Source organism: Pseudonaja textilis, chromosome 1 (assembly GCF_049901715.1).
Source record: "Pseudonaja textilis isolate UNSWEBS1 chromosome 1, rPseTex1.2, whole genome shotgun sequence".
Taxonomy (NCBI): Eukaryota; Metazoa; Chordata; class Lepidosauria; order Squamata; family Elapidae; genus Pseudonaja; species Pseudonaja textilis.
The window spans coordinates 30,517,974-30,536,775 of NC_141990.1; the positions used below are offsets into that span (position 1 = coordinate 30,517,974).

At 37.1% G+C, this 18,802-nt stretch overlaps 1 long non-coding RNA gene across 1 annotated transcript in view; it reads left to right on the top strand.

Annotated features, from left to right (window-relative positions):
- The first annotated feature begins 2,158 nt into the window (after positions 1-2,158).
- The window catches only part of LOC148127555 (uncharacterized), a 42,976-nt gene continuing 26,332 nt past the window's right edge, over positions 2,159-18,802 (top strand). The window contains exon 1 of the long non-coding RNA XR_015740957.1: positions 2,159-2,230. This is a non-coding gene — a long non-coding RNA (uncharacterized LOC148127555). The remainder of the gene's footprint in view (positions 2,231-18,802) is intronic.

The following is an 18,802-nucleotide window of genomic DNA, read 5'->3' on the forward strand; positions in this document are numbered from 1 at the left end:
ATTTGTACATAGCCCCAATAGAATACATATTCTTGCACAGGAACAGGAAGTTCAAGTGCAAAGCCCAAGAGAAGGTATAAATACCCTCCACACTCAACTCCATGTGGTCAGCAGCACCAGAGAACCATGTGCATGGTGGTTCTGCTTCATCATTAAACCATCTTTCCAATCAATCTCCATGTTTCCAGCATCTTACTCCTGGCTTGGAACTAAACCAGATGGATATTTCTTTGAACAACGAAATTGCTATAGATGACAGATTTGGATGCAAAAGAACCTCTAAAACCAGATAGCAGTGTTGCTCAGTTATGAAGGAAATAGCTTTTACCAATAAGGGAAACTCATAAATACAGGTAGTCCTCAACTTGCAACAGTTCATTTAATGACCGTTCAAAGTTAAAACGGCATAAAAACAAAAATAAATTATGACTGTTTTATACATTTATGACTATTGCAACATCCCCATGGACATGTAAGCAAAATTCAGATGCTTGGAATTGACTCCTATTTACAATGGTTGCAATATCTTGGTGTCACTTCTGACAAGCAACGTCATTGGGAAAGCCAGGTTCACTGAACAACTGTGTTACTAACTTAACAACTGCAGTGATTCACTTAAAAATGGTGGCAAGAAAAATTGTAAAATAGGTCAAAATTTATTTAACAAATGTCTCACTTAAAAGTTTTAGGCTCAGTTGTGATAATAAGTTGAGGACTACCTGTAAGTAACCAGCATCAAGATACCCCTGGCAGAGATCAAGAAATAAATACTTAACTACAAAAAAATAGTCATTTGATTTACTATTGTTAAATTATAGAAAACAAGACACCTTGGTTAATCTATTGCAGATCACCCAAAGCTCACTAGAATTTTTCTATCCATTCCAGTAGCATATAGTTGTACAGATGTTCCAAAGGTGGCTTTTCCCAGTCCTGAATGGAAATGCCAGAGACCTCTGGGTAACCTATGCATATTTGAGCTTCAGCCACTCCCCTTAATTATCTTCTACATTGTCAGGGCTGCTTCCCGGAATCTCTGTTATGTTAAAAATCCACATATGTAGAAAGGAGCTACTGCATCTAGCAACCAAGCAGAGATAAAAAACACATAAGTTCCCCCTGACCTTAGAGATTGACCAACTCTGCCTAGCTTCTCAATTCTTTGCTGAATAGTTGGACAGTCTCTCCTGGCCCGTTTGTTGGATATTGATCTGATAGATGACTCTGAGAAATACTAAGCTTCTTCTCAAAGCAACCACGAGAGGAAAAAAGGGCAAGACAGATGCATAATCAGTGAGAAGCAACACTTCTACACACAATGAGAAAGCAGGAGGGAGGGCAGAATGAGGTGTGTCTATGCCTTTAAGGCCAGGATGTAGGAAACTAAAGTCATCAACTCTGAAAGTAACAATGAAAGCCCAGAGCCATGGAGCTAATGTGCAAACTTGTTTCTGTCCTCTATGGCTCTATCATTTATTCAGGAGGTAGAAGCAGAAGACGGGGACTCGCATTTGCTTGATACTCAATTATACATTAGTGTATATCACTTGGCAATCTGTTCATATCAATTTAATTGGATTTTAATATTGCCTCTGATCTTGTTGTCCAATTAACAGTACTGGCTGGCAATAAAGCAGAACCACACACTATGTAACACCTTTGATCCCTGCCATATGGAGCTCTTCCATTGATTACCACATTTTCAAAAAAATTTCGCTCTCTCAATATGGACTGTGATAAATGGGAGAAAAGGCACATCCCCAATGTGATAAAAATTTCACTTCCACTCGCAACTTCATTTATTTTGTTGACATTCGGCTCTGATTAAGAACAATAAAAAAATCATGCCCTGAATATCATATGCAAATACAACCCCGGGTATGCATCTAATTATGCCAAGGGAGCATTACGGTGACTAGCTTGGCATCATTTCATTCATTCTTTCTTTCTTTCTTCCTTCTTTTTTTTTAAAGCAACAGCATACACTTCTGGGCTTGTTGTGTGAGGGAAGAGTCACCACAGCGACCGTCATTTAATAAACAGCAAATGCTGCACTTGTCACCAAAGCATGGAAAATGAGTTGTTGTTCAGCTTGTTGTTTCCCTAGCCTTGGATCCAGGTAATGTTTATGGCAACGAGACTAGTCTCTGTTCCACAACTCCTTTGGCTACCTGAGAGTCATATCTATGCTGAAGATGCTAAGAGTCAATGCTAAACAGGTTCACAAATAGTAAGTCAAGTGGGATTGTGCATGGTTTGTGGTGAGATTGTGCATGGTTTTTTCTGTTGGTCTAGACTGAACACTGTTCTCAACCTTATCAATTTAAATACATATGCACTTCAACTTCTAGAATTTTCCAGCTAGCTTAAATTATTATTCAGTGATTATGGATAGTTGCACAATCAGCTAGCTGTTTACACTGGATTTGACATTTTTATCCACTATTGGATCCTGCTCAATAACTTTGGATAGGGAGATATTGTTTGATGGAGTTACAGCAGGGGTGCCAAACTCATGCTGTCATTGAGGCATCACGTGACATATATGGACTTTCCCCCCTTCACTAAACTGGGCATGGGTGTGGGCATGGCCAACATGTGATGTATCGGGCCCATGGGTGGGAGTTTGACAGCCCTGGGTTACAGGTTATCATCACAGGATGTAAGCAGTTCCAAGTAAAGCTGCCTTTTGTAATTGTCTGATGGTGACTTGGTCAAAGGCAATGGTGAGTAAATGGTGCTTCAGATGTTTTGGAAGTGCAGCCAAACACCGACTACTATTGGTCCAATCTCCTTTCTTTTGCCACAGACATTCTATTTATATTTGCAGGTCTTTGTAACTTGTGATTTTCTCCAGTTCTACTCTGCAATGTTCACAATTAATGCAATGTCCACTGTTTTTCATGTTATAATAGAGTTCACCATTTTCCAAGTTGGCATATTCTACCACTGAAGAGCATATTCAATCATTTAATTATTGTAAGTGTTCACTAAAAAAAATCCCATTTCTTTTTATCCTCTTGAGCCACAGATAACAAAATGATTCTATCATCAATGCAGCAAACCTTTAGAAGTTTAAAAATGGCTATCATACAATCTCTTAATTATTTCTTCTCCAAGCTAAATATCTAGAAATTCTTTAGGTTAGGTCATGTTCTCCAAACTGATTATCCGCTGTGCTATCCTGTTGTGTGGATACATTTTAAGCCATCAGCATCCTTAAACCTTACTGGGCACAATAGTTCAATGAAGAAAGAAATGCTACGCAGTAGGATATCATATATTAAAAGGGCTACTTGCTTTTACATGTGCTCCTGTCAAGTCAGGTGTCATCCACCCTGTATTTGTGCAAGTCTACCCAAAGAAAACATTGACCTCTCTCTTGCAGTTCATGTGGTTAGCTTTGGATAGATTTCCATCTTACATGGATCATCTTGAATCATTTTTCTGTCTTTTTCTGTCATCTGTCTTTCCCAGTGGATACTAATAGGTACTAATCCTTTGATATAATAATGATCCAGACACTGCCTCATGGAATGACCAATAAAAAGATTGAAGGGTAATAGTTGTACTATACAGTACAAGGAGAGGGAAGGAGGGAAATAAAACTCTAAAACAAGTCTGTATCTGATGAACTGCTGAATCTTATTTCTGAGTGCATGTATGTGGGTGTCTGAAAAGCAATGTTTATGACAATCCTTATACCTTTAAAATAAATTAATGGTGAAGAAAAAGGCTAAAATAAACATAACTAGGAAAGTGAGATAAAGGAGATTGGAGGTGGGGGAAATACCAGGGTCTCCATGAGCTTTGTTATAACCTGGATCAAATCCACAAATTTGATCTTCATCTGAACATAGAGTGTTAGGGAGTAGTTAGAAAAGCACAGAGACTAGAGATGGTATGAGTATCCAATAGCTGGTTGGAAAAAGATGGGAATGAAATGGTAAGGGATGACACTTACCATAGGTAAGTTGTACAAAACCAAGCTAATGTATGAAGGATTACATGGACTTCTTAGTGGTAGCCCATGATGTTGCTGTTTTACTGCTATTTTATAATGGGTATTTGCATTTTATGAATGAAGTCATTGTAAGAGTTTCCATCTTTTTTGATGTTGTTATATCTTGAAATATATTGTATATATTCCCCCTTCTCCTTCTGAGATTTCTGCTGTCACTCCTAGTTAGCATCACATGGGTAGGAGGTCATAAATTGAATATTCAAAAGAAGATCAACTTGATTTGAGATATATACATATAGCTATAATGTTCCATCATCAATCAATAGATATCATGCACATTTTCCAGTCAGATACAAATATTGCAAGTTATGTTTCTCAAGTTATGTTCCTCATCCAAGATACCTAACTGACAAATACCCAAAATGTGCAATCGTTCATTTATATATTCAGCTTACTCTATTCACTACTAGTTGTTGAGTTGTGATGTAGATGACTTCTGATGTGAACTGATAAAGGTAAACTATGGCATAGTGTATATTGGCAAAGAAGTCCCCAAGAAATAAAGAGTTGTACCTATTGTTTGGCCAAACTATGATGGCTTTTGTATGCAGAAGACAGCTGGGCCTATCTGTTACACATGTCATAAATTATTTCTTGACCATTAGCAGTTTTTCTGCATCATAACTGTTATTCAGGCATATTAAATCACTGAGAGGGAAGAACACACCAGGACATCTGGGGCTGCCAGATAATTCAGTTAATTTCTATTCCCTTGAACCTGGAGGTGTTAATTTGGAAGCGCAACAGCCAAGTCTGAAGAATGCTAATACGTCATTTGAATGATTAATGCAATCAAGAGAATTGGGGGACCTTTGTTTACTCTTTAATTTTTGACATGGTGAAGCAAGGATGAGTTGGGCTAATTTCCTTCTTTTACTCCCTCTTCCACACCCCCAAAGTTAGAGCTAACTTTTTTTTATCATATAATTTGGTTTAGGAATAGGGAGAAAACAAGACTTCTGAGATAAACATTCTGGTCCATTTTTGTTCACATCTTGTTTACAGCCAGAAAAGATGAAATTGTTTGTGATCTACTGAGTAGTAGCCTCTTGGGTGAGAGATTTTAGAAGCTAGTGTGAAAAATGGATTAAAAGATTCCACTTTAAAAACAATCAATTAAAAATAATTGTACCATAATTTATTCATTTAAAAAATGGGAAGAGAAAAGTGTTACTGAAAGAATTTGTTTCCAGTTCCAATTTGACTGTTCTATGAAGTAAATGAAGGCAGATTTGGACCACAGTACCTTCTCTTCATCTACAAGTAGACACCATCATTCCTTTGTACAGCAAAAGAGGCTTTTTATGACAAAATATCCCTAATTTTTAAAAGGCAAAACAGGAGTGTATTTGGCCCCATGCACTAAATAATTCAAGGAGTGCATCTGGAATCCTGCAATTATGGCAAGAGTAAGTCGACGCTTTGCAGTTTCTCCAAATTACCTCTGAATAAATGTTGCTCATATCTATCCATTGAAGGCTTCATGGAATCTCCAGAAAAGACAGTCAAGGCATTCTTACCAAAGTTTGAAGCAGGGGCTGAAAGTCCCAAAGATGCTTTTTCAAAAGGCAACTCAGCTTTCTTTGTTTTTGCTTGAAGATATTTTGCTTCTCACCCAAGAAATTTCTTCAGTTCTGAATGAAAGGTGAAGAATGGAAGGATTTATATTCCTTACAGTTATCTGATCCTTAGCATTCTTTCTGATGGATGAGGGCCCAGATAAACTCTCAGAAAGAGTGCGAATGGCCAAATGACTGCAAGGAATGTAAATCTTTCCATTGTCCACCATTCATTCAGAACTGAAGAAACTTCTTGGATGAGAAGTGAAATGCCTTCGAGAAAAAACAAAAAAAGGCCAGTTGCCTTTTGTAAAAGCACGTTTGGGACAACCATGATCTGGATGATTGAGAATCTCCATAGACAAGGGCTGAAAGAAGTTTCTTCAATAAAAGAATAAAATAAAATATTTTGGAGAAGTGTCAGGTAACTAACCTGCTAAGGAAATGCAAAGCTCAAAAATGGATTTTACTATTAACTCTCATTTTAAAGCCCACAGCCAGATTCAAAGGCCCCAGGCTTCCCATATTACAACTAAAGCTAACTATCACCTCATGCTGAAGTTCAGGAAGCCAATTTGCATGTCTTGGTAAATAGAGAATTGAAGATCAGTTAGGAAATGGAAAGGACTCCAAACATAAGAGTGTTAAAACATAAGTAAAGTGCTCATCTCATCCATTATTCCCAACCATTATATTTGGCCAACCAAGAATATCCAGAAAGTTAAACAAACTGCACCGGGAAAGTAGTAGATAGCAGTTGGTGTTTAATATATATTACCCATAATTTTCTCTTCACTGATTGTTCCCTTCTAAGGGAAAAGGAATTTCCCAATGACATGGACACTGTCAGGAATACATCCATGTACAAGGAAAACCCACGAAGAACAGATCATAAACATGGGGTCTGGCTAAATTCCCTGCAGAAGGAGATACTGATGATTTGCAGTGTTCTGCTAAGAAAATGGATGGACATTTGCAGGCTGAAAAGGATGGACATTATACTAGAAGATGATGCCCTTCCAGTTGGAACACATCCAATGAATTGTTGGGAAAAGCAGACAACAAGTAGAAGTAGGAGTAGTGCTCAAGATATGGCTGAGTTAAAGTGTCAAGGATGTTTAACTTCTGATGTCGCTGATGGCAAAAGGAAAGTTTCGTGCTGCACAACTATGTAAACCAGGGGTGTTAAATTCAATTTCATTGAGGGCCACATCAGGGTTGTGTTTGACCTGGAGGGGGCTGCAGGAGAATGTCCAGGTGTGTGGCAGCTCAGCGTCACTTGTGTTCAGGGCGCCTATGGTGGCCCAAGCACTCTGCCAGCAAAAATGAACTCCTGAGCTCGATTTTCAGCTGCCATGGCCTCCTACAACCCTCTACCAGTGAAAACGGAGCTCGGGAGAGCTATCCTGAACACTGTTTTCACTGCAGAAGGCCATAGCAGCCAAAAACGGACCTTGGGAGCCTGTTTTCACTGGCAGAAGCACCTTAGGCCAGTCCTTCACTATTTGCAGGATGGAAATAACTGAATTTGCATTGAATGATTGCTGAAAACATGGGAATCCACCAGTTGCCTTCCTTAACTTGCATTGCACTAAAATTATATAATATATCACTGAGTGACCTCATTAAATTACTTAATTTAATTGATTGATTAATTTAATTAATCAAACTATATGTACCAATAATAATTCCAAAAACCAGAAAAAACAGATTACAGATAACAGATAACAATAAGGAAGCTTCAGTCCAAAAAGAGATCACTTTGGCGGAAAAACAAATCTGGTCACGTTGCCAACTTCAAAAGCTGATACAAAAAATTATGCCACCAGATAAAGACTGAATGCACCAATTATCACATTAAACAAGAGGAAAACCTTCTACACACCAATTTCACCCACGCTTTCTACAATTTTGTAAACAACAAACTAAAAGACTCAAGGTCCATCCCACCCTTGAAAGGACCTAATGGTAAAGACTGCAATGACAACACTATTAAAGCCAACCTCTTTAACACATTCTTTGGCTCAGTATTTGTAAACAGCAATGGATCATGCCCAGTATTTCCTAGTTGAACCACAGACAACTACAATGATATAATACATACCTATTTTACAGTAGACAATGTTGAAAAAGCACTACGCAATCTAAAACCACCTCTATCTATTGGACTGGACAGAATATGTGCCTACTTCTTTAAAAAGCTATCCACTGCCATAGCCGAACCTAAGCATAATCTTTGAAAAATCTTTCAGGACCAGCTCCTTGCCAAACTTATGGTCACAAGCCACGGTCATCCCCATCTTCAAAAAGGGAGACCCCAGCCTAATTGAAAATTACAGACCAATCTCCTTATGCTGCGTCACCTGTAAAGTCATGGAATCAATTATTATCCAATCCATTATCCTCCACTTAGAGACAAACAACCTTCTCTCTAATAAACAATTTGGTTTCAGAAAAAAACTATCCTGCAATCTGCAACTCTTACACTGCAAAAACATATGGACTATACAACTCGATCAGGGCAAAGCAATAGACGCAATCTACATAGACTTCTGTAAAGCCTTTGATTCAGTGGTACACAACAAACTACTCCTAAAACTAAAATCTTATGGTATGTCTGGACAACTGCATAACTGGATAGAAGCATTCCTGTTAAACAGATAACAAATGATCAAAATTGGGAGCGTCCTATCAAATTCAGTATCTGTCAACAGTGTTGTCCTCCAAGTTCTTGGACCAACGCTTTTCATACTCTACAAAAATGACCTTTGTGATCATATTAAGAGCAACTCTTCGCTGACGATGTAAAGCTATTCCACATCACAGACAATACTGCTACCCTTCAAAAAGACCTCGACTATGTATCAGAATGGTCAAACAAATGGCAACTTCAAATCTCAACAAATAAATGCTCTGTCTCACATATTGGCAAAAAAATAAAAAATAAAAAACAAGCTGAATAGTCAAGACCTTGTTGATGATCCAAGCTCTGTAAAGGACCTTGGAATACTCATCTCTAATGATCTAAGTGCTAGAGCCCACTAAAACTACATAGCCAAAAAGGCATTAAGGGTTGTTAACCTAATCCTACATAGCTTTTCCTCTGGTAATATCACACTACTAACTAGAGCGTTCAAAACATTTGCTAGACCAATACTCAAATACAGCTCATCAGTCTGGAACCCACATTACGTATCTGTTATTAACACAGTTGAGAAAGTCCAGAAATATTTCACAAGAAGAGTTCTCCACTCCTCTACTCATTGCAGAATAGCTTATGCCACCAGACTTGAAATTCTAGACCTAGAAAACCTAGAACTACGCCACCTTCGGTCTGATCTGAGTATAGTATATAAAATCATACATGGCAATGTCCTACCTGTCAATGAAGCTGAATACTTCAGCTTCAACCATAACAATACAAGAGCAAACGATAGATACAAAGTCAAGGTTAATCGCACCAAATTCGATTGCAGGAAATATGACTTCAGCAACAGAGTGGTCAATGTCTGGAATACTTTACCTGTCTCTTTGGTTTCTTCCCCAAAACCCAAAAACTTTAACCTTAGACTTTCTACTATTGACCTCACCCCTTTTCTAAGAGGTCTGTAGGGGGCATTCATAAGCGTACCAACGTGCCTACCATCCCTGTCCTATTGTTTCTTTTATTTTTCTCATATGTATCCATGTATTCATAACTATATTTTTACTTATACCTATTATCTTGTAAGCAATTAACAAACCAAATAAAATAAATAAATAAATAAATCTGCTGTATTCAAAGAGAACTTTGGCAACCAGCTCATATTTATGATTTTACAGCATCTTGCGGTCACGTGATCATGACCTATGATCTTTCCAATCAACATTCAACAATGAAAATGGATTGGAAAATCCAGATTCACTTAATGATTATATGTTCACTTAATAAGCATATGATTCAATTAAAGACCATGGTAAAAAAAGTCACAAAATTGGCTTTGGACACATGATGACTCATTTAATGATTGTGTTGCTTAGTGATAAAAAATCCAGTCCTAACTGTGGTTGGAAGCCAAGAACTACTTCTATACTTCCTAAAGGAGAAAAGCAAGATAATCATGAGTTATATCATGGTAGACCAATGTAGCATGCAAATATCTACATATTATTAGGCACTGAAAAATATTCCTGAAAGTAAATCCAAGTCATCTAATATCATTGGGGAAAAACAGGGGGAAGCAGTTTAAATGATATTTTTACCAAGATCTGGAATGAAACCATTGCCCTCATTATACCAGCTACTTATGGACTGTATTAAAAAATGAAAAAAAATCCTGGCACCTTGATTGCATATGTTTTAGCATACAATTAGCAATGTGTTTCTGCAATAACAGCATAAGCTCTGCAGTGCCCCGACTTATTTACCACGCACTGTAGATAAAAGAAGTATTATTCCCATCGCTCTTATTATTCAATTAAGATACATATCAAGACTAATAATAGTAATAAAAAAGATAATCAGCATATTCTCTGGCAACTTAAAGCCACAACTCATGAATTGAAATTCCAGTTGAAATGAGAGGAACGTGTGCAAGATTGCAACCATGTAAAGCACTGAAGAGAGAGATCAAGTGAGAATCTTTTGCTAGATGAATCCTTCTGCATAATGGAGATAAAAGAGAGCTTTCTGAGCCCCAAGGCAAACCTCTTGGATGCTGCCCCAGCCCTAACATTCACCATAAATGAAAGACCTTCTGGTGTTTTTTGTCAGAGGGTTTGCTGTCCAGGGTTTGCACATCCATACCTGTCCAGGGAAGAATAGTAGAAGCACTGGCTTTGTGGTCTCTTGGGATGGAGCTGCACAGAGAGGCTGTGACAGTACTACAGTGACCAGTTCAAGTTGCAAAAATTCAGACACTCACTGGTTGCAGGAAAGCATTATCTGGACTTCTTGACTGCCATTTTATTTATTTATCAAAATGATATCATTTTATTTATTTAAGAAAATGATAGAGCTGCCCATCTACCAGAAGGAACTGTGGGCAGTAAACAAAATAAAAACACAATAAGTGATTATTTGAATAATAAACAATGTCAAGGTTCTAATAAAACTTGCATCGATCCACCAACCACTCCACATCAGCTCTATCAACATCTTGACTCCGGTGCCTTGGTCAACATGCATTGAGACAGTTTGTTGCACTGGCATGTAATTCATTTCTACCTGCTAGACCATCTCACCTACATGTTGCCTTGGACAAATGTCCAAGAATCATACCTCTATGGCCGGGGTCTCCAACCTTGGCTATATCTGCTGAGGCATGATATAGGCCCTATATTATAAGGTCTCCTATAATAGGAGGGGGTTGGACTAGAAGACCTCCAAGGTCCCTTCCAGTTCTATTCTGATTTATTTATTGACAGGCAGGAAAGCTGCTACTCTGAGTACACTTCCTGAATTATATCCCTAACCCTTTGTAAGAATTGCACATTCAATTTACAATAGACTTAATTATAAGCACCACTAACTCCATTAATATATCCCCCCTCACACACACATTGTCTAGAATTGCAGAAGATCAAGAACATGTTGGGAAGATACAGAATATGAGAAGAGTAAATGTTCTTCAAGAGATGTTTGTCTTCCATCATGTGGAGCACAATGGAATCAAGCAATAGAATGTGACAATGAGTTGGACCAACAATCTATTCTTATACAGGTGCTGGGGAGATGGAACAGAGGTACAATTGATTTCTGAAGCCATTCTTTCTCCCCTAGTCATCCTTTTAGATTACTTGCTGAACTGAGTTGTTCAATTTTCTCTAATAGCCACCTATTATTTTTAAAGCTATTCTCTTTTCCCAGTTCTATAAGAGATCTGACAGGAATACAAAGTTACTGGTCACTTGATCTCTTCAATAGGGTAGCTAGAGAAAATGGAATTACCTTCAGTTAGGAGCTGCCTATGGAAAAATTCTGGAAGAATAATGCTATGAATATTGATATGAGATCTCAGTTTGAGTAAATTGGAGAAAGGGCCAAGGCTGATGTTGTGATGGAATGATTTACAAAAAGCAATAGTAACTCAGTTTCTGCAGACACAAGTCTTCAGATTGTTATTTATTACAACAAAATGAAACAGCCCAAGTGGGGCTTTTCACCTGAGGCCCCAAATGGAATTTTGTCAAAGTTCAGACCCCTGTAATTGATGCTCCTTCCTGGGACCTACTTTGCAATATTGTTTTAACACGAAGGCAGACCAAAGAAAGTATTTCCCCACAGAATGCACAATTAGCGTGAGGAAATCATTGCTTCGGGATGATGGTCACTAGGTCAGATCGCTTTAAAAGAGAATTGCACAAATACATGGAAGAGAGCTTTATTGCTTACTCATAAGAAATAAGAATGAAATGCCCAGATTCAAAAGTTGCATAAAAGAACGGATTTGGTCACTCATGCTGATGGCCAATCTACTCTTATGGCTGAGTTGGTGCATACCCAACACAGAAGATTGTCTTCTTCTACTGTTATTCTGCATTCTGTAAGAATATGTGACCTATTATTCAATGAAGTTTAGAAATTATTGAGACACTGGACTTTGACAAATCTATTTCCTTTCAAACTTCATTAAATCTGTTGCTATCTTCAGAGCAAATTAGTATCTTTTTACATTTCATGGAAAACGACTTACAGTATATGGACCAGCTGTGTGACTGATGCATATTTTTATATAGTCATAACAACAATCTTTATACAAACAAACACATACTCTCTTTCTCCCTCCCCACAAACACACAAACATACACACAGAAAGATTCTTAAAAAAGGAAGATTTTCAGTCAGCCATAAATATAGATATTGTCATTTCTCTGATCAAAGAAATCAACTTAGTGATCTCAACAAGTTCCATCATCACCAACCATTCCACCATTGTCAGTATTGCTGAATATTTCCATCTTAATGCATACAATAATCCCGCTGCAGTTATTGTATAGAAAAATAAGGTTCAATGACTTTTTTCCAGCTGTTTTCCATCAATTCCAAAAGGAAGACCTCTGGTCTAATTGTATATTAACCTTTAAAGTCCTCTGACTCAAATGTACAGTATGTATATGAATCTGAAATTTTCTGGCTTTTTTATAGTCCAACAAGCATAATAAAATGTCTCTTTCTATTGTTAATATTTCCAATATAAATTGGAAATTAGTAAATTCTAGACAATTTATCTAGTGACCTACGCCAATGGCAGATCATTTTATAACCATTCTCTTTATGATTATAACATTGTATAAATTCCAATCATTTAGCCACATATTTTGCCATTGTTCCATCTGTACATTGTAACCAAAACTCTTAACTTGCTTAACTTAATTTACAAAATACTTAACTTCTTCTTCTGTTTCTAATTTCAATAAAAATTATACATTGTAGCAGTTACATGTTCATCATTTGCACACAGTTCAGTTTTAAACTCAGACTTACAATGTTCAAAACTATAAACATTTTTGTCTACTTGAAATCTTTTTATAATTGTGAGAACTATTGACAACTACACTCTTTTGCCACTAGTTCTTTTTTTGGTTTTATTTTACATTTCCTTTTATAAAATTCCTTATCTTGTGATAAATTAGCCATTTGTGTTTGGCTGTTATTTTTCATCTGTAAAATGCATATCATGCTGAGAGTCACAAAGTTATGTTTGAGTACAATCTAAGTTGGTATATATTCCATATTCTCAGTATGGCAAGTCTTACCTAATGATTTTTAAAATCCACATTAACAGGAACTACAGTCTGTGACTTAGTGACCATTCAAAGTTACAACAGCAATGAAAAATTGACTGATGACCATTTTTCACAGTTACAACATTTGTAACATCCCCATGATCATGTCCTCAAAATTCAGATGCTTGACAACTGGTTCATATTTATGATTGTCACTGTGTCCCAGATCATGTGATCACCTTTTGTGACCTTCTTACAGGAAAGTCAGTAGGAAGCCAGATTCACTTAACAACTGCGGTGAGAAAGGTCATAAAATGGCCAAAACTCATTTAACAAATGTCTCACTTAATAACAGAAATTTTGGGCTCCACTGTGGTCATAAGTCAAGGACGATCTGTACAAATATACATGCCACCCTAATCTCAGGATGTGTTCTAATTCTCAAAATCTTCTATTTCTCAGCAGAAACTAATTTTTCATCTAAAACAAATAGCAACTGCAAAATACATTTTTAAATCAGATAGATCCAATTGTTCTGTTTCCTGTGTGTGCTTTAACACCTTATATTTAACTTATGGATTTTTCCTCTGCCAAACAAACATAGATATTTTCTTATGCCACTGTTTAAATGCCAGATCAGTAATCAAAACTGCTACTGAGTCACTCCTCGTGAGATTGACAGCTATATAAATTTGATTAATAACTAAATAAATAAAAAGTCTGTAAACATAATTTTAGGGAAGGCATTCATTGTTATCATGGAAATTATCCAGCAATGACAATTGTAGTTTCTACCATTTTGAAATAGCATACAATCCATATTTGTCATAGTGCTATCCAGACATTTTTCTTTCTTCTCAATCTTATAACTTGGTTTATTCATCAAGTCTTATTTTTATGGTTTTTGTTAACAACTTCCTCTTTTTTTCTTGCTTTTAAAACCAAATTGTTTTAGCTTTCCCCTTAATGTTTTAATTCCCTTTAAGGGATCTTCCAAAACCAACAAAACATCTGCAAAAGCCCTTAGCTTCTAAGTTTCTTTCTAAATCTTTACTCTCCTAATCCTCTCATCTTGTCTTATATCTCTATTTCAGTATTTCAAGAACCAAAATAAACAAGAGAGGAGATACTGGGTAATCCCTGCCTTGTTTCTTGTTGTATCTCACAAGGCTTTGTTAGCTTTCCATCTTACGATTTGTCTCTTCCCTATATTCTACACCTAGTTTTGCCACAGTTCAGAAAAATAATCCACCTGTTAGGTTCTACACAAAGACTTCTGCAATGAAAATAAGGTCTGATTTTACCTGTAAAGAGAAAAGCCAAACAACAGACTTGGTGGAGTGAGTGGTCCTTTTAAAAAATAAAATAAAATAAAATGCAAAACAGGACATTGTTTGCTGGGATCTTTTGATGGAGGACAAATGCAAGGCAGTAAATTTTATTCTTTTGCTCCTTAGTGGTTGGGATTTGTTTTGGTTTGGTTTGTTCATGAGACTGACTTTGCTCTTTGCAGGCTAGGGTCCTTTCGAATGCAGTGCACATTCTGCACAGCATGGGAATTCACCAAGCAGATGTTTATGTTTATTTCACCTCCTGGGAGGATGTTACATTTATATGGTTTCCTGCTCATGATAAAATGGGGCAAGCAATACTGATAAGGTGGTAGTGAGGACATTGCAACTAAGAAAAAAAGTGTTTCTTGCAGAGAGGTGAGAGAAAAGAAATGGAGAATGAAAATGGGCAACGGAAATACATTTCAGCTATTAGAAAATTTTGCAGCATGAAGAAGCAAAAGCTTATAGAAGATGTGGAAATGATTCTTTTCAATCTAAAAAGAATCAGATCAAAAATATTTGAATTTTTAAAATAAAAAATATAAATGAATTTAATTGGGATAGTAATTCAATTGTTGGATTGGGAATAGAAGGACTCAGGTTTATATCTTCATTCAGCTATGAAATTCAGTAGTCAACTTTTAACTAGTTGCCATCTCACAGCTCACTTAGGTCAAATGTAAAGAAATAGGGCAGCTAATGCACTGAGATCCCCAGTAAAGAATATAAAAAAATTAACAATAATGAATAATAAAGTGTCTAATCATCACCCCGCCCCCATACAATTTAAGATCAGAGCCTAAATTGCTGATATTAAGACCAATTTTTTTTGTTAGTCTTCCCCCCTTCTTTCATTCCACCTTAAGTATGTATTAGCATAGGGGTGTTAAACTTGCATCATCATGGCAGTGTCATAGGATGTATCTTGACTCCCCCCCCCTTTGCTAAACTGAACATGGGTGTGACCAGGGTGTGATGCATCTGGCCTGCAGGCCACGAGTTTGACAGTCCTGTATTAGCATATCTTTTATTTGATGGGGTTCAAAAAACACTAGATCAAGATAGTCTCTAGATATAAGATCCTAACTTACACTGAATAGTAAGAACATGCTTGGAATATAAGTGGGCTTAGGTTGTGTTTGTGGCATTCTGAGCCATGGTGGAACAGTGGTTAGAATGTAGTACTGCAGGCAGTTTGATTCTGAACGGCTCTTGAAAGGCTCATGAGAGATGGCAATGAGCAGTCATGGGGAAATGTACAACTGTGAATTTTGGATCACAAATAAAGATTGGTTCATGTGTTGTGTCTGTATATCAGTTCAAAATGTAAAATTTGATAAAATTACATTCAAATAAGACCTAAATTAGTTCATGCCAATCTCTACATTATTCATAATTTCCCACAATAATCAGGAGGAGTCAGGGGTGGGATTCAAATTTTTTAGCAACTGGTTCTGTGGGCATGGCTTAGTTGGTGGGCATGGCTTGGTGGTCATGTTATTGGCTGGGCATGGCCAATTCAATATCACTCACATTGAGGCATGTATCTATCCTCACCTGGCCTCTCATGACTGTGGGGATGCTGCAACTGTCATAAGTGAAAAATGGTCATGTCACTTTTTTCAGTGCCATTGTAACTTTGAATGGTCACTCCACACAAGCAAAGTACCAACAAAGGAGGGAAAAAAAACTCCAGAGACATTCCTGAGACAGGAAGTCTAGTCCTGCCAAGAATGTAATAAGGGTTAACGGAGAGGCATTTTTTGTAAGCGACACCAGAATGTTTCCTTCCTGGCTTCTTTACAGGATTAGGCCAGTAATTTCTTCTCACAACCAGTTCTCCAAACTGCTTAGAATGTTAACAACCGGTTCTAGCGAATAGGTGTGAACTGGTAGAATCCCACCCCTGGGAGGAGTGTTTTAAGCCAATCCAAGGCACTTTGAAAAATATATTATAAAATACATAAAATGGGCAGCATTTTATTTGTTGCCCCCAAACATAAAAAGGCTACAGAAGACCCAATGAGAGTGGGAGAAATGAGGCAATGATCAGATTTATTATGGATGTTCTGTCTGAAAGCATAGAAAGAAATTAATGATCAACTTAAAAACCTTTAGTCAGTGACATGTAATATGTGCACATATTATTGAAAACATAAAGCCTCAGTTCTATTACAAGGTATGCAGTTCTGATCTTAAATCTGTTGGAAAAAGTATCTATCTGGTTCAGTTCCCAGCCAGGAGAAACACACTGGAAATGTGGAGGCTGATTGGAAAGATGATTTAATGGTGAAGCAGAACTACCAAGCACATGGATTCTGGGCAGCTGACCACATGTAGTTAAGGGTGGAGGGGTTTATACTTTCTCTTGGGCTTTGAACTTGAGCTCCCTGTTCCTGTGCAAGAACATGTATTCTACTGGCTGCTGTCAGACTCCCATGGGCTATGCAGGGGCCATAGCTGAAGTTGTCTGAGCTCCCAGGTTTGGTTGAAGCTTGGCTGATACAATATCCTTAGGAGATTGTTCCATTTGATGAGCTCTACTGCGAGATGGGTTAATCCTATTATGTTCTGGAGAGTCATGTCTTAATCCCATCTCCCTGGAGCTGGAGATTTTGTCTTGTAGCTAGGCTGGCCCAGACTTTCTTAATGGGCACCAAATATCTGCTGGAGGCAAGGAGCTTGAGTTTCTGTCTCCCTTAGGATTTTTATTTCTTTTCTAGGGAAAATATTTTATCCTGCCTTTTTAATATTTTTTAAAATATTTCATTCTTCTAGGAGAGGGGTAGATGTAACTTCCAACAAATCTATACCACCATTTGTCACCAACTATAATGGAACTTCCACCTTTGTCTGCTAAAAATTAAATCTTGGATGAAGCTTCCCAGACTGCTGCACAATTTTTGGCCACCCTGTAAGAAGCTTCAGCCAATTGAACACTCAAAACTATATAAACTGTGTTTCCCATCCCTGTTTAGCACAGTAATAACAGCAGACATAAGTAAATACATATCTACTCACAAACTGACTCACTTTCTCTCCTGCAGCAAAGATAAAGGTGCTGCTTGAACAAGGTTTTGAAATTCTTCAGTGCTTATTAATATCAACAGTAGCATAATATTAAATCTGAGCAGAGAAAGGCTCATTGCTATTTCAATGATGCTAGATGACAATAAGCAGAAATGCTGAAACTGTTACTAATATTTAATAAGGAGGAAGGAGGTGTTTCAAGTTCACATTAAAATCTTTTTTTTTTATATCAATATCACATATTCTTTGATCTTAGACTTCAGGAGATCATAAATCCAAGGAAAGACTGCAAGGAAGTCTTTATAAGCAGATCCCTTTATTACAAGCTGATTTTCAAATTAGTGGTGTCAGGACAGCTAGAGAAAAAACAATTATAACCCCTCCTGGTATCAATATGTTCTGGCCCTCATTGTCAGTAACTAACTTTGTTTCTAAATGCAAAGCAGCATTAAGCTCATATCTCTGAAGACTGAAAATGTTTTGCAAAATTTAGAGTGAAAAATCTTTAATGGACCATAATATTTAAAAGTGGGAATAAAGCAGCACAGAGTGTTATGTCCTTGTTTTGACTTTAAAAACTTTAAGGGCTGTGAGGATAAACTGCTCACACTCTGTCCCTGGATATTTGGATAGCAGAACTCTATTGCTTTACTTTGTGTTTGTTGACCTGAAAATAACTTGAAGCTATTTAAATAATCTCATTTGATTGTTGAGATTGTCATCTCAATCTGATTGTTATATAGTTGACATCTTTGTGCATTGGGTCTGTTTCCAAAGATTATATTTTTTTAAATATAATTAGTAGTATGTAGACACAGCCATCCAAATATCTAATGATTTTATCAAAGTGACGAAGATCCACACTTTTGTGGAATTTGTGGTTTTGCAATGATTAGAATGCAGTAATGCAAGGTAATTCTGCTGACTGCCAACAGTTCGATTCTCACCAGCTCAATGTTGACTCAGTCTTCCATCCTTCTGAGAACGGTAAAACAAAGGACCCAGATTGTTGGGGACAATATGTTGACTCTGTTAACCACTTAGAGAGGGCTGTAAAGTACTGTGAAGTGGTATATAAGTCTAAGTGCCTAAGCCTTAGTAAGACCACACCTAGAGTACTGCATCCACTTTTGTTCACCACATTATAA